Below are 16,764 nucleotides of genomic sequence, written 5' to 3'. Positions count from 1 at the left end.
ATCTTTGTACTATCTTATAAATCTTGTTTGTGTTTTTATGGGTTTTTTTTATTGTATGTATTTTATAATTGGCTTGTTTTTATGTCAAGGTGACCTTGGGTGTCCAGAAAGGTGCCTACAAATAAAATGTATTATTATTATTATCGTTCTGGTTGAAAGGAACCAAGAAATGATCAAGGATATTAGATTTATTGCTTGGTACAGATATGATACTGGTTTTCCACTTATTGATTTAGTGGCATTAAAGGAGCAGTTGTCATGGTGTCTGGCAATTTGCGAACCCACATGCAGAAAACCACACTGAGGTGTAGAAAAGGTGTATATTTATTGAAAACAAACAGGTAATGGAAAGGGGGTTCTGATGCGGAGAACTGCCTGGCTGGGTCTCTGGGGATCCTGGCGTGCGGACAAACAGAAATGATGAGTTCACGTTCAGCGGGAATTTGAAGTGTATAAACGGAGAGGTTCGATCTTACTTGTAAGAGGAGGTCCAGGTGTATAGGGGGAAATTTGAGGCTCCGGGGTCGGCGGGCTGAGTTGGCGATGGAGGAGGAGGAGCAGACAGGTAGGTAGGTAAATCGTCTCGTTCTGCACAAGGATAAATCTGTGGATTCGAACAAGAGGAAGGATGTCACAGATGATTCACAAAGGATTCTACACAAGAGAATTCACTGCGGCCAAAAGTACCATTACTGATCAACAATCAGGCATCGAAGTACCAACAGCTCCCTGTTGATATACCCGTCCACTGATGAGGAATATGCTGCAGGTGCGTGCAGCATCATCATGGACACACCCTCCAGGAGAAACGCCTCTCAGCCCCCTCTGGTGGACAAAGAATGGGAGAACAACCCCAGAACCCCAACAGCAGTATTATGGGTTTTCTATGCACATAGTTCTAGTAACTATGTTATGTTCAGTTATTATGAAAGTGCGGTATACATCAAACATGGCTTGAAAGGAATTTGACTTTACAGTATATCGCTTTGAAATTGGGCGTCTCTCTCTCTTTAAGAAGCTCCTGCTCTTTCCAACCTTCAGGAAGTCATCACAACAACATGGCCACTCAAATAAATGTAACTGAGTAAATGTAATGAGTTACTACCCACCTCTAGATGGGAGACAAACTTTCTAGATCGATGCTGACGTCGCTCTCCATCTCCAAACCCCTCTGGCTTCAAAATAATGTTTTTTCTTTTTGTTTGTGTTTCACAGCAACTCCACAAAATGCCCAGATGGTATTCCACCATGTAGTTATTATTTTTTTTCCTACACAACAACTGAAGAAAAATCACTTTCCGTGGCTAAAAATGGATGGGGTCATGACATTTAGACAGTTTTCTATACAGCTGCGTTGAATAGAGTGGTGTCGCACAATACAGCGGCTAACAAAAGCATTCACCGCCTTGGATGTTTGACTCTTTTTGTTGCAAATAAGTCAATCATGATCAACAAAATTTTACCTTTATGACAAAAAAAATTGATGTTGAAATAAAAACTGATTTCAGTGACAAGTAAATACAAATGTATAACAAATCTACATAAAGCAATAGAAGAATAAGACATCCAAGTGGCCGAATACTTTCACAAGTGCTGTAACTGTGGGAAAGTCAGAGTGTTTGTGGCCACATTTCTACAGAGACTGCTCAACAAACACAGTGAAAGAGCTGCTTTGGGTTTGAAATGGCACAGGGCTGCAGCGGAGCAAGGAAACTGTCGTGTTTGCACCGGAGACACAGTCACGTGTTGACTCTGCCTTTACTGCGGTTGTTTAGCTGATCCTTTTGATAATAAGGAGTTAAAATGTTCAAGTGCACTCCTCGAAAAGCGCTCTCATTCGCTTCTTGAACACCCCCGAAACCAACGGCTGAATTCCCTCATCAGCCGTCATTCAGCTCTGCAGAGGCCTAGTAATGAACCATTGATTTGATTCAGGTGTGCAGGAGGAGGGAAGCGTCTAAAAGTCTTAGCGTAGTAACTCGAGGACTGCCGTCAGGTACCCCTGAGATACCCCAGCACAAAGTTGCGCATAATTTTAAAGTGTGTCATGTTCCGTTGATGAGTTGGACCCAAATGCAAGCTGGAGAGCGGCTGTTTCACGCTGCAGATAATGGTGATTTAAAAGGAAATGTACAAAAGAGGAGGAACAAGCATGAGAGGATCAGGGGAGAATGTGGCTCCAGCTGCGTTTCCATTGCGCAGTTTGACATTTCGAGAACAAATTCGCTTAACGGAAACAGAAACTGTTTTTTGATGAAACGTTTTGTCGCTAGGATGAGGTCGTTTTGGCTTTATTGTATTTGGTTTATTTCGCAAACCTGCAACGGAGACACTTTTTTCGTATCACATAATCAACAATCGTACGTTGCCACTGGCATAAACCATGAAGAAGAACAGGAAGTGGTTGGAGGATCATTGAGCAGCATAACTTTTAATGACAAATATATTCATGTAGAATTGTAATTCTGTACCTTAGTTAAGAAAACAGCAAAATTGTGTGTTTTTGACATTAGTGGGATATACACGGTTTTGTGGACTTCTGTAAAGGAAACGCGGTTTCTAACAGCAAAGCAGCGTTGACAGGAACACAGGCAAACCAGCATCAAAGAATCTGATGAAACTGGCTGACTGTTAACTGCTGGGAAGGTTGACTGAATGACAACCAGGTGAGACTAATCTGAAAGTGAAGAATCGAGGGGCTATGTACTTTTTGCTATTGGTTAACAGAACCAAAAGCAAAGAACAGGAAGGAAGTATTACGCATTACAAGACGAAAGAGTAAATCGGGTATGAAATGCACAATGTCACAACCCCAAAAACGACTGAAAGCTAAAACCAGACGACATACAAGACACAGAAAAACATGGATCATGAGAAAATGAAGGAAAACTGTGTGTTGTTGACAATTTCCACAAATAAAAACATCACTGCCTTTTACTTCCATTAGCTAGTTAGCTTGCTGCTGGTCTTTTGGGGTGTCTCTACATGCCTTGCACAGCTACAGATCAAAAGATTTCTTCCATCCTTCTTGTGAAACAGTTTAAACTGAGTCAGACTGAACACACATCAATAAACCTCCTCATTGTAACTCTCAGTGACCGCCATGTTTCTCTCAGCAACAGCAAATTTTTTTTTTTTATTGGATTTGTGGAGCCTAATGCCTAATGGAGGTCCTGTGACCAAATTCTTCCACCTGAGTTGTGGATATCTGCAGCTTATAATGATGGTCTTGGCTACTTCTGCAGTTAATGATCTCCTTTCCCTGCCTGTCATTTTTGGTGGAAGGCCAAGTCATGTAGCGTTGGCAGCTGTGCCATGCACTCTGTAATAACTTTCTCTCTGACCCGTCTGCTGTGTTCCTTGCGCCGGCCATTTTGGTGCCTTAGGCCCGTCCCTCGGGGGCTATATATATATTTCAATTATTCCAGCAGTTGCCACAATAAGCAACCATCTGTATGACCTAGGCCAAGAGCTGGGTTGCCATGATGCTGGTGGTCCTCTATTGTTCTCTGATAAACTTCTGAGGCCTTCAGAACAACAACTCACAGTGAGACTCTCATTACTTATTGGATGATTAATGAAGGATGGATTGCACTGGATTTTTTTAGGAGCATGGGGTAAAGGGGTAATTTAGACGTGTCTACACACGTCTAAATTATCAAGCAGTTTTTTCACTTCAGACTTTCGCATCACAATAATACTTCCGTTAGTTGACAAATCACTTGGCATCACAATGCATTAAAGATTTGTTATTGTTGTCATATCAGCCTTCCAGACCTCTCAGGTCTTTTGGTTCTGGTCTAATCTGGATCCCCACAACCAGAACCAAACATGGAGAAGCAGCATTCAGCTTCTATGCACCGCAAATCTGGAACAAACTTCCAGAAAACTGAAAAACAGCAGAAACACTGAGTTCCTTCAAATCTAAACACCCACCTATTTAGAGTTGCTTTTGAACAATAGTAAGTGGAATATTGACCAACATATTTGATATGTATTGATGATTTTAATGATGGCACTCATCAAAATCTAATGTTTGTTACTGGTTTTCACACTTGTTGACTGTATGATGTGTTGATGATGTTTTTTGTTTTCATAATGTAAACTTCTACCTGACATGTTGATACGAATAAAACTGAATGATATGTTAGTTGATCAAATAACTAAAAACAATGCATCGGGGTTGTAATGGAACAAATGTGAAAACGTTCAAAGGCTACGACTGGTTTTCCCAAAACACTTTAAATCAGGTAGGGGAACATTGACATTGTGTGGGAAGTCATATAGAGTTGTAATTAATTATGACATTAAAGCTAAGCCTTTAAAGGATTTTTGTTTAAACGAGAACAAAATGTTGCTCAGGATGCTGAAAAAACCTGTAATAAGTTGATATTTTCATAAAATACAGAATCAACATCCTGCAAAAATAAGGATCTTACTATTTATAGTTAACGGGACAGTATTATGTAAAATTAACTTCTTTGAGCTCTACATCATGTCATAATGTTATTCGCTCACCAAAAAACACACCTGGAGTGTTAACATGCATGAAAGAATCGATTCAACGTCTCCCGTGGCAACCGTTAAGCGGTGCAAAACGCTTGGTGGGACCTAGCGCCGCCTTCGAGACACGGCTCCTCCTCAGAGCTGCAGTTTATGAGCTTCCACCTCACAGAGCAGAGCAGCCCTCCTCCACGATTCCCCCACTCAGCTCCTTCAGACTAGCCAGCAGCAATTAGCAAACACCTGGTGGAACTTTTCATCTGCTGGGCTCATTATACAAGCTGCTACTCAGTGCAACACTGGTAAAAACATCGTTAAAGGGTTAACAGAGGAGCCATGCTGTGATGAAGGCAGAGTTTCAGAAAGAGCAGTAGGTTTTAAAGAAACAGAGGCTTCATTTCAAGGTGTTAAATTTCAGTCAAATTTCTTTCTGAGTCATATTTGATATATGTAGCATTTTTCTAACAACCAAAGGTAACATAGTTACATACTTGATTATGTGCCTGGAAAATACATAACACTGCCTCTTTAACAGGAGAAAAAAGGAAGAAGAAAAAAACAAAAACTTGCGCTGTCCTGAGTGGTATGAACTGACAGCTGACACGTTTGAGATGCTGGTGGTAAGTAGGTCAGAACTATGAAGGTTTTCACCAAAAACGAGAGAAGGCATGTTGGGAACTCAGCGAGGTGGCACACAACCCCCCCTCACCATCCCCAAAGTGACTGTTGAGTCTGTGTGTGAATAGAGGATGAGGCCTGAGAGCTTGTATCAGTCTGAACACACACGCAGCTGAATGTTTTATTGCTAGACAATAGGGATACGCTTATGTTAATCTTTCATGACCTTACGTTCACCGACACGTTCTGTGCAGGCGGCTGCGCCCTCAGCCCGTCTGCGCAGCTCGAAGCAAGCTTTGCGGTTTTCAGAGAGAGAGAGGTGTTGTGAGTTTAGTGACGCCTCGCTTCCTTCTCCGCGGCCGCACTCGCGGGAGGACGACCTGGGATCTCCAACGTGCGGCAGGCGTTGGTGTGTCGGGACTCGTGTGGGCTTTTTGAGCCCCGACACACTGCTGCGTTGTGGGTAGCAGCAGTGCGGCCAATGAAAGATTTAACTGCTCTACTGTATTGTTGAGGAGATAGCAAATGTTTCCATTTAGTGGTCATGCATGAGTTATAACTCCCAGGACATTGGTGTGTTTGTGCGTGGCTGTGTGCGAGCCAGGCATGAGGCACTTGCTAGAATAGAGGAGTAGCAAGATTTTAAAAGTTATGGTATAAAAAAATCCTTTTTTTTTTTTTTTTAAACTCAACAATTTCCATCATGACAATGCCAGAGCGAGCCGTTTTCTGAAGTTGTACGAGGGAATCAAGGAATAATACACCTTTACCGTATTTTCTGTGTGAAAATGGACTCTTGCACTTTTTCCTTCCTCAGAATAAAAAGAAATTGACACATCTGGAAATGTTTTTGAAAAACGACGACTGTATTGTTTTGGAAAGTAAAGTAACACAACAATTTACTGTTCAGAAAGAAACGCTTCCAAGCATAAACTAAATCAACTTAATCGATCACATTTCTGAACACTAAAAAAAAGTTTTTTTCCAACTGAAGTGATGTGAAGCGCTTGTTACATAAAAATATTTAGCATTTTAACATGAATCAGCCGGACGATTTGATTGGTAGCGTGTGTGACGTTTTGATTTCTGCACTAAAAGCAAAATGTGTCTTTGAAAACTTAAAAAACTGTGAAGTTTTTGATAAAAAAGGATCTATGAAGAGTAATGAAGCACATAAACGATGGACTTTCATCATAACTTATGAGCTACAAAGTTTAACTTTTTGGGTACTTTCATAAAATTACACTTCTTTATGTCAAATTGGATTATCTTGAATTGTTTTTATGTTCTCATATGTTAAAATGTGCGTAGACATCATCACCAACTTTCTCGATTCTGTAACTTTTCTTTACAGGGTTTGTATGCCACACAGGCAGCTATGTTACAATATTTTCTAAAGCCTTATGTGACATTATTGTTATGATTTCTGTCTAAGTTGCTGAAAGTAAGTTTTATCGGAAAAATGTGCTGTTGTTTTTAACAACCATTGTTCCAGAAGCACATTTGTGAGGTCAGACTCTGACGCTGGGCAGGAATGCCTTCCTTCTGCTCTAATTCATCATAAATGTGTTCTGTCAGAACTTACTCATTTGTGTCCATGTTGGAATAGAAAGAGATTATCTTCAAATGATTCACAAAAAGTTTGGAGCATGAAATTGTCCAAGGCATGTTGGTTTGCTGAAACGGGGCTGAGACGATCTCAACCCCTCCGCTATGGAGGAGCTGAGAGCTCAGCTCCGTACGTCCACCGGTGAACGTACGGACACACCATAACCTCCTTGACGCAACACACTTGACGTAAAACAATCTGGCAAGTGCTGTTCACCTGGCAACAAAGCCGGACTCATCCATAGGATTTGCCAGACAAAGAGACATGCAACCCCGGAACCAGAACCAAACGTGGAGAAGCAGCATTCAGCTTCTGTGCATCGTAAATATGGAGCAAACTTCCAGAAATCTGCAAAACAGCCGAAACACTGAGTTCTTTTCAATCCGGACTAAAAACCCAGTGGTTTAGAGTTGCTCTTGAACCATAATAAATGGAACATTGACCAACATGTCTGATGTTTATTGACGACAAAATGTAAATGTCTGTTAATGGTTTTCACAACTATTGACTGAATGATGTGTTTATGATGGTTTTTGTGTGTTTTCAGCACTTTTTTGCTGAAATGTGCCATACAAATAAACTTGATTGACTTGATTGATAATGTGGCATCGTCATACTTTGTTCTTTTGTTTCAAACAGATTGTTACAGAAACCAGCCTGTTGAGTGTTGAGCAAATTTGGCCTATTGAGGTGAAATAGGTACAAGTCATCCAAGCTGTGGCTGTAATAAATCTAGCACTAGTAAGGCAGCCGGTGGTTCTACGTGCTGCAAAAGGTGCCCTTTTGCTTTCCCGCTTGCCCCCTGAAACGTCTCTGCATGCCACTGCCTACAGCCAACAAAAGGCCAGAATGAAAGGTAGGCGAGTTAAAGCAGTAAGAAATAAGTCCCGTGTGCTTAGGCTAGGCTTTTTTTTTTTCCCTAGGCTTTTTATTCCACCGGTGAACATACGGACACGTTGCTGCCGGGCATACCGCGGAGTTCGGTTTTGATTCTTCCTTTCATTCTTTTACACGGACAAGGAGGCAGGGAGAAACACAGCTAGACACACATACGCTGGGAACTCCTTATCCGGCTGATCAGATACACGGGTTTAAGGACAGACAGGAAGCGCTCCTCCTCAGAGAGCCGCGACTTTCTGAGAACGACTAAACGGAGCCAGACTTTGCTCACTGTACACCTTCACAGCTTTTGTCGTGCTGAATAAAAGGTAACTCCGCTGGGAAACGGCGTTCGTGTTTAGTTGTGAGTGTGTGAATCAGTGTTGAGCAGCAGAGCCCCTTAAACCCAGGTACTAATCAGCCCCCCACAGCCCACCCACACAACTACTCTACCTCCCTCTCTCCTACTCATCTTCTTCTTGTCCCTCCCTTTTCACCTCCCACAGTCTTGCTTTTGCATTGCCCCCCTGCACCTCCTCCATCCCCCTCTTTTTCTTGCACCTCCCTGGAGACGGCGGCAGCGGTGGTGTTGGTACGGATGCTGGCAGTAAGGGGGAGGTGAACCCCTTGGGAACGGCGGGCACGGCAGCAGAAGTTTAACTTTGAGGTCATTCGAGTGCTATCCCGCATCCTGGCGGCGGGGAGGGAATGTTGGCGGGCTGATCTGAGATCTACGTCCTGCCCGCCCCCCAGGGGATGGGCGGTGACAAGGCTGCTGGCGAACGTTGTGACGGTGCTGAAATATTAAAGCTAATGGGACTGTGGCAAGGCGAGGCGAGGATGTGGGCTTTGCATGCGTGTGCCAGTTTGCGAGCGTGTTGCTCATGAGTTGCAGCCACTTGATGTGAAGTGGAGTGAACAAAGTGGAATGGAGATGGATAATGCATTACACTCCAAAAACAACGGCATGGAAGAGAGAGCCGGAGCCGTAACAAAGCAAGAACTTAAACATCAGAGCGCGTAAAGGGAGGTTGTTAGGAGGCGAGGCAAAGACAGAGGAAAGGAGAGGAAAAGCACAACAGGAAGAACGAAGGAGCAAAAGTATTCGTACCCTATGTACTTTGTAACGTCAGATCCAAAATTTAGATTTTATGTAACAGACTGATATGGAAAGAGCGTATATTTGTGAGGTACAAAAAAGGGAAAAGGACAGTTTTCAACTTTCTCTACAGATGAAAATCCATAAACTGCCTTTGATTCAGCACCACTGACTCAATGCTTTGTAGAAATATGTTTTTCTGACAACATAGCTACAATTCCTTAGTGGTACGTCTACCAGCTTGGCACATCTTCTTATCTTCAGAGTTCTTAGCTAAAGCACAGAGTGGATAGAGAACGTCTTCAATAAACACCAACCAATAGTTGATCTGTTCATCACAGTAACTGGTCTGTCAGTTTAGGACAGAGATCTGTAACCTGTACAAACCAAAAAAAGACTATTTTGCTCATAGTCCAGCAAATAAACCTTACTTAGAGCCACAAATGTTATATAACCTTTTGTGAAAAGACAACTTAGAAATATTTCATAAATATCCAGAATAGGAAATTTGTGGTAATTTTTAAAGAGCAAACATTTTATTTCTGTTTTTAGGTTTTAAAAGTATGAAAAATATAAAAGAAAAGCAAAATTACAAAGAGAATTGAAAAATGTTTCTTCATTGGGAGGTTGATGTTTGTGGAAAATGATGCAACCCTCCTGCGGTCTTGGCGGACTCCGGAAGAGCGCGGCAGATGTCACGATCAGACAGCTGTGAAGCGAGGCCGTGTTTCCCGTCAGACCGTCAGTTCCCAAAACCACACCTGGTAAAAGCGCACGCAGGGTCAGTGCGACCCCGCTGAACAGTGCACAGAGTAAAACGCTTGTTAAGATCATGGGAGTGCTAAACAAGAATAAAATAAAAGCTTCGTTTTCAACATAATGATGAAAAGGAAAATGCATATTATTGTTACTTGTGTCATTCTGTTGGGGAAATTTAAAGTGACATTTATTCCATCCAAAAAACCTGGTAAATCTGACTTTGTAAAATCTTTTTTTTTTTTTTTTAGGAAATTTGTTGGTTAAGGAATTTTTTTAGCCGAATTATCAAGAGCCATTGTGGAAGGTTCCAAAGAGCCACTTGCGGCTCAGGAGCCACAGGTTGCAGACCCCTGCTGGCTTAGGGGCCTTTTCTTGCTATGCCTGCACTTCCTCTCTTGCTAGGGTTCGTATGATGGACTTAACGACGCATCCTGAGATTTTCTTAAAGCTTGAGATATTGTTTTGTAGTCTAACTTTCTCCTTGACCCATCGGTTGTGTTTTTTGGTCTCCAATGTCCTCTAAAGAAACCTCTGAGAGCTTCACAGAGCAGAGAGAACTCTACTTACATTGGAGGTACCAGATTTTACTCGGGTATATTAACATGAAAAGGGCTGACTATGGATACTCTATTTTCACTTTTAAGGAGAACTTTTGGTTTAGGACATGAAATCCCAATAAACTGCAACGACTGTTGCAACATGACAAAATGTGGAAAAGTTTAAGCAGTATAAGTAGTTTTGCTAAGGAAGAAAACGGTGCAGGAAGTGAGGAAACAAGAGACAAGAAGAAAGTGAGACAGGAGAGTTGCACATAGAAATTATAAAAAATGAGAGACTGTTAAGATCCCTCAGCTGCCAATAAGTAGGAACACAAACCCAAACACACACACACACACACACAGAGAGAGGCTTGGAGCTATCATACACATCGCCTGGAGCACAATACAGCTCGTTAGTGGGTACATGCTCAAAATGAGTCCCTCTCCCTCTCTCAGCCCCTCCATCTCTCAAGCAGTTGTCAATGTTATTATTTCCAAATGAATGCTCACAAATGCACTACATTGTCAGACAGAATACGCTATAAATACACGGCGTGTGCTGTATGACAAACACCGGGTGCTACGTTTGCAAAACAGCAAAGTATTCGCTGCTATACGTTTGGTGGGAGTAAGAACACGAGCAACAATTAAAAATGATGTGGTAGGTTGGGGAGCGTGTGTGTGCGTGTGTGTGTCGGAAAACACCCACAGCAAACACTTGTTCATGCGAGACCTGAAAAAAAAAAGAGGGTTGAAATCAACGTCGCTGTGTGCACCTCGTAGGCATTCAGTTAAATTATGGATTTTAGCTCACACTTTCTGTCACTCCCTCTTGCCTCTCTCTCTCTCACACACACACGCACACACACACTGACAAAAGGCGGGTGTGGGATGTTGTCGCTGTAAGATATAGACAGAGAGCTGTTTTATCACTACCGCTGCGATGTTAATTAAAATCAGACAGACATTCACAAGGAAATAAGTTGAGACAATTTCTGTCTAAGACCGGGGAAAGTAGGCCAAGCTTCGGAGGCTCCGGATGTCCCACAGATGAGAAGTGACTGACAAGCCAGGAGAGGAGAGGACAGGAGAAGGAGCTGACCCCCATTGTTTGTTATCCCCCTGACAATCCACACAAACAGCATACTGCCATGCCAGTGTGTCACGCAATCTCCTTGTCACCTATCAAGCCTCCGAAGCAAAGTGGGCCACGGACTCGACTGCTTTCTAATTCTTCCCAGCGCGCCTCATCCCGGGGGCATTCCGAGTCGCCGCTCCCGCATCTGTGAAGGCCGACACGCGTCCTCCGACGTGACTGAATCGGCTCTCGTTAGCAGCGATTCCATTACAAAACACGCGCAAAACTTTGCTGATACTCTGCTAATGTTGAGGAAACACGATTTCGCAATTGCGTCATTTCCATTAAATAAGTGAAACTAAAATTACGCGTGAACACGTTTTTTCACGTGATATGTCATAAAAAATTTTTTTTAAAAATGGCACGCTATTATCCTCCTACCACTTCCTGTGGTCTTCTTCTTCATCTTCTACTCCAGTAGCGACATCCGGATGTCGATGCCGTCAGTTGTGTGGTGCAAAAAAAAGTGTTTCCACTGTAGTTTTTGCGAAATATATATACATATTTGTATACGGCTGAAAAACCACTTCAAAATTAGCTTGTTTCAATTAAGCACATTTATTTTCGGAATTCCAATTTGCACGATTTAACGTAGCTAACGTTGACGTTTCTCCGAAACCATTCCCCGTCTAGCATGTGGTTTTTGGACCCGCAGGAGGAGACGTGAATGTTTATCTGATGCGCTGAGGAATTTTGTACCTTTGTAAAATTCTTCACCAAGACAGTCACAATAATAATAATGAGAGTGGCAAACGGTGAACTCCTGGAGGCGTAGGCCCGTAAAGCCGCTGCTCTGCCCCTGCCGGCGCGCCGTGCCTTGTTAGTCTCGGCTAAAACACTGGCAGAGCGGCACATTTAGGCTCCGTGTGAGGCGCAGTCGTCGTCCCCTGAGTTGGTCATACGAGACGATTTGCATAAGCTGCCTTTTATTCGAGCGACGCTCGCTTGAGCGACGCTCGCTTGAGCGCGCGCACACACATAACCACCCACAGCGTGGATGTGCCTTCCCCGTCGGTCCTCAAGAAGATCCGTGCACACATACCTCATTTCCCAAAAAGCCCACCCCTACGTGCCGGGTGAGATTCAAGGATTTAAGAGACTTTGCCTGCCAAAGGGAACTGTGCTGGATTTCATCATTCAAATATGATATTCATACGCCTAAGGAAAATTTTACAGTAATAAGATGGGAAAGTATTCTGCTGTCATGAATCAGTAAATTGACACTGATGTGGAAAAATGAAGTGGAGATGATACATTTGTCAACATAAAGGAAGGATTTATTCATAGTTAAAAGTTGTAAGTTTTATTCAAAACCTATTATTCCGTCAAGTCTGAAAGTCTTTATGGAGAAAAGTAGACGTTGGTAAGGCAGTCATTCTCCAAGGTCACTGCTTCAGGACTTTTACAAGTTTGTTACTGAGGGCTGAAAGAACTGCAACTGTATTTTGGCAAAAAAAAAAAGTTTCACACAAACTACTGACTGACACCTTTAGGTTGAGTGAATTTGTACATTGAGGCAAATAAAGTTTTTATAATATCAACGATGGCAGGCAGAGGTAATCCATCTTTTAACAAGATTTTATGTTTCATGTTGACACAACAGAAAACTATTTTACTTTTCCGATATCAGCTCTGTATTGATAAAGAATGACAGCAAAATCTTAATTAAATGATTTCTCTTAATTCAAATGTCAGCGTGTTTAGACCATTCCCATTGAGATGAAGGAAGACCATCATCGTCTCTATCCACGAGAAATTAGACAACCAAGAGTTCAAGAACGACTTTTGGCTTCAGACATTGAAAGCAAACTGGTTTCTGACCTGGTTGAGGATTTTATGACAAAGATCCTCTGCCGATAAAAGAACAAACCCACCCTGGGATCAAGAATGTAAAATTTACAGCATACTACTGCGAAATAAGTAACTTTTTCTACTACCTTTTGTCCAAACTTAATGATCTCTTAAACATTTCAGTCTGAAAGTTCATCACTCAAAGACTACAATATTCTGATATTTCTTATCAGAATTAAAGACCATTCTTCCACTGGAGTCCCTTCAATTATTCATGCTGACTGAGTGATTCTTCATAGGTGCTGACTGAGAGTCTGCATAGCTTTGCAAGAGATTACATAATCTCATTATTGGGTTTTTGCTGCAACGTTTCACGATCAATTGCATAAATTGTGTAGCAGTTGTGTCTATTTTAAGAAAGTTGAGTCAACATGTCCAATAACTTCTACAACAGCCTGACTTTGCCTGACTTGGCTTATGCTATAGAAAGGCAATGTCAGACAGTAGTTTTTATTAAAATCAGCAAGTGAATTGTATGCCATAGGAATGTGAAGCTGCTAACATTGTAAGAAGGATATATGAAGAAGGAACTCCTTTTGACATAAAATCATCAGGCTATAAAATATTGAGATCACTGATTTTGTCTGGAGCGTATAAAACTTTAATCAGCTTTTCAGAGGGAGTTTTGACGTAAGCCGTCCAGTCTGATCGTATTAAGAGTCGTCTGTGACATTTGATAGCTTTGCTTTCATACTGATTACTTCTGAATGGAGGCATGGAGTTTACAAGTAGATGTTCCTGAGCTTGGTTTTCCTAAGTCTAAGCCCTTATGGGATCTTTATGAATGTAAATTGCTGAATGTTGTCTGTTGTTGAGGTTGACATCTAACAGTTTGGCCATTTACTTAGTTAGTTGGCATTAGTTGCCAATATTCAACCTTTGTGATCATCAAAACATAGTCAAGTCAAAACTGTAGAGAGGGACTTTCACATATCAAAACCAAGAGATGGTCACATTTGCTATGAACATTGTGGATGTACACAGACATTTACAATATGAGCATTGATATCTTCTGAGTCTCTACGAGACCTATATCTAGAGGCGACTCATAAGTCTCTACCAGAGGCTTTACCGACTTTTGAGTCTTGTCGGCTCAAAAGTCTCTAAGAGAGTGGACGTTTGAGTCCATCAAACTCAAATGACTATCAGCTGACCAGTAGCAGCCGAGTAGCAGGAGTTCAGACTTACCTACTGTTTGACCCTGTGGGGTCTTGCGGGCTGTGGGGGTGTGGGGGGAATGGGTTGCAGCTACAATACGACTCCTGCAGCTCTGACCCATTCTGCAGCATTTAGCGGGGGAAAAGCTCTCTGATGGCTTTTGTCTCGTATATGGCCTAATGGCAGAATGGCTCAGCACGGAGCGCCTTTGATGCTTTTGATGCGCCTCATTAACGGTTTAAATTTACACCTGCCTCGTGCATTCCTGCGGGACCCCCCGCTCGCGCGTGAGTGGGACTGTTTGTTCTGCGTAACGAGCATCGTGAACACCTCGGTCTCTGATGTGTCGATGAAGCCACAGCTAATTGGTTTTCAAAACATTTTTTTTGCATGCGGTTGGAAAACACCCAAAACTGCATTAATATTCCCCGCCTGACGTCTGCGAATGTACAGCAGCTTTTGCTTTGCCGCAGCAACCCTGCTCCGTATGGCGACGGGAATCGGCTTTGTGAGGGTTAATTAGACTTGATTGATGAAGCGACAGGATGGCCGAGGTGAAGGAGATACCCAACGCGACTAAGAAAGTCAACTCGAAGGCAAGACTCAAGCGGTGGGTTCGCCGCTGGACGCCATTATTCTTAGTTAATAAATGCAAACATTTGTTCCTGATGGCTCACTTAACCTCTTAATTTATGTATTACCACCAGAACCCTATTCAGCGGAGAGCCATCGGTCAAACAGGCCTTCACAGAAAAGCGCCGCATGGCCCCTCTTCCTCTTTCATCCGGCCTGTGCTCGCTGCATGCTTCTCCCAGCGAGGAGCGCCGCTGCGCAGCCAGAGCTGGCTCTCAAACGCTCCTAATTGTCCTGCTTATTGACTGCTCGGTTCCGGTGCGTTACTGATTTTCCGCCGCTTCTCGGACGGCGCTACAGCTTCAGTTTGGGACATCTGTGGAAGAGGGGGTCAGGGGTGAGGGCAAGCCCTGGGGGCCTGTGTCCATCTGCCTCGACAAATACTCCAGTCTTCTGAGACAAGCCTGCTAAACACCTCTAATAGCCTGTGTAACGTTTGCATTAGCAGCCGACGTGAATAGCGACTGGAAAGAAAGAAAGAAGGGAGGGGGAAAAAAAAGCCTATTAAGTTATCAATGCTGTACTGCCTATTTGAAATGATATCCACAGAGTAGAATGAAAATAATGACACTGTGCAAATTTCTCCCCATTATCTCAAACCACAGCACCATAGCCGGAGTAGCTTTTTTTTTCTGAAGATATCGTTGAATCTGGGACGCAGACATGAAAGAGCAGCTCAGGAAACGGTTTCCTAATCTTCTAAAAGTTCTTCAGGAGGACAGTTTTTATTTCATTTCACAAACTCAGGCAGCTGCTTTTTAAAGATTAACCGCCTCAAATCCGAGGGAGTTTTAAAGATAAAATAAAAAAAAACAAAAAACAAAAAAAACAGGAATGGTAAATTCATCAGTGTTTCATTCTGGGTGAATTAATTCAGCTTTCAAAGTGACTTTTCTTTGGAGCTGAAGGTAGCACGAAGTCGCTTTATTAGTTCTCTCAGTGCCTTCAGCTGTCTGGAATCATATTGGTGAGACTGTGAGAGGAACCAAAATGGTACAGAACAAATTCAAAAAGCTCAAGAGGAAATCCGTCAATATGCCTTTGTGGTTTAATTTAGAGAAAAAGTAAGAAAAACACAAAAAAAATGTGGCTCATATTCAGGCTCTTCACCTTGACAACCCCAACAATTGTCTCCAAAAATCACCCAATCAGATGTGGACATGTTTAGGTTCTAAAACAAAATGGCAGAGGAAAAGTTCAGACACAAATTGAACTGAAAATCTGTGTTAAGACCAGAAAATTGATGTTCATAGACACTTTCAGACGGGCCCAAATTGAGCCTCTAGCTGTTTAAAAAATGGACGAGACCTACAGAGACCTATCCCAAATGACATATGGTTACAATTGCAGTGAAAAGCGGTTTTACAAAGTATTGATTCGGCGCGGCTGAATACAAATGAAAGCCACATTATTCAGTTTGCAGCATTAAAGGAGAAAAATATAGGAATTTTCGTTCACAAGACGTTCTGTACTGATTACTGCAGCTTCAAAGGAGCATTCATTGAGATTTAGTGCAGTTAATATGTTTCCTTTCTTTGCTATGCCACAACTGGCTTGAGATGGAGAGATTCAAACACAGCTTGGAAAGGTGACCAAATTATTTGTTACACCTCAAATTTAGATAAACAATGCACCTTTGTTTTGGCTTCTAACCAAACTGAAACACTGACTACTAAATGTGTTTACTACACGTTTGTTTGACACTGAGCAGTAAAATAATTACAATGCAGACTAAAGTGAACATTTTCATGGTTGCAGCCATTTACTGAGCCATGTGTAAAGTTCTGGATATCAGTGTTGACCACTTTCAAGCATCCAAGAAATGGTCAGTAACTTTATTTAACCTGTGGAATGTGTCAGCCATTGCATCTCAATGTCACAGGCTCAAAAACTGTAAAATTACTTCCTCTTCAAAGCAACAAAATTGTCAGAAGCCCACATTTCTATGTAAAACAGTGACGAAATGATTGATGACTTC

The 16,764-nt window shown here is 42.2% G+C and overlaps 1 long non-coding RNA gene across 1 annotated transcript; it reads right to left on the bottom strand.

Annotated features, from left to right (window-relative positions):
* Positions 1-306: 306 nt before the first annotated feature.
* LOC103478937 (uncharacterized) lies at positions 307-3,154 on the bottom strand. The gene is made up of 3 exons (XR_001777469.2): positions 688-3,154; positions 477-604; positions 307-396 (listed from the first exon to the last, which is right to left on the bottom strand). It is a non-coding gene; the product is annotated as an uncharacterized LOC103478937 (long non-coding RNA).
* Between the last annotated feature and the right edge of the window lie 13,610 nt (positions 3,155-16,764).

The sequence above is a fragment of the Poecilia reticulata genome, chromosome 17, assembly GCF_904066995.2.
Source record: "Poecilia reticulata chromosome 17, P_reticulata-male-v2, whole genome shotgun sequence".
Taxonomy (NCBI): Eukaryota; Metazoa; Chordata; class Actinopteri; order Cyprinodontiformes; family Poeciliidae; genus Poecilia; species Poecilia reticulata.
The sequence above is the reverse complement of the archived record's forward strand: the minus strand, read 5'-3'. Positions and strand labels throughout refer to the sequence as shown.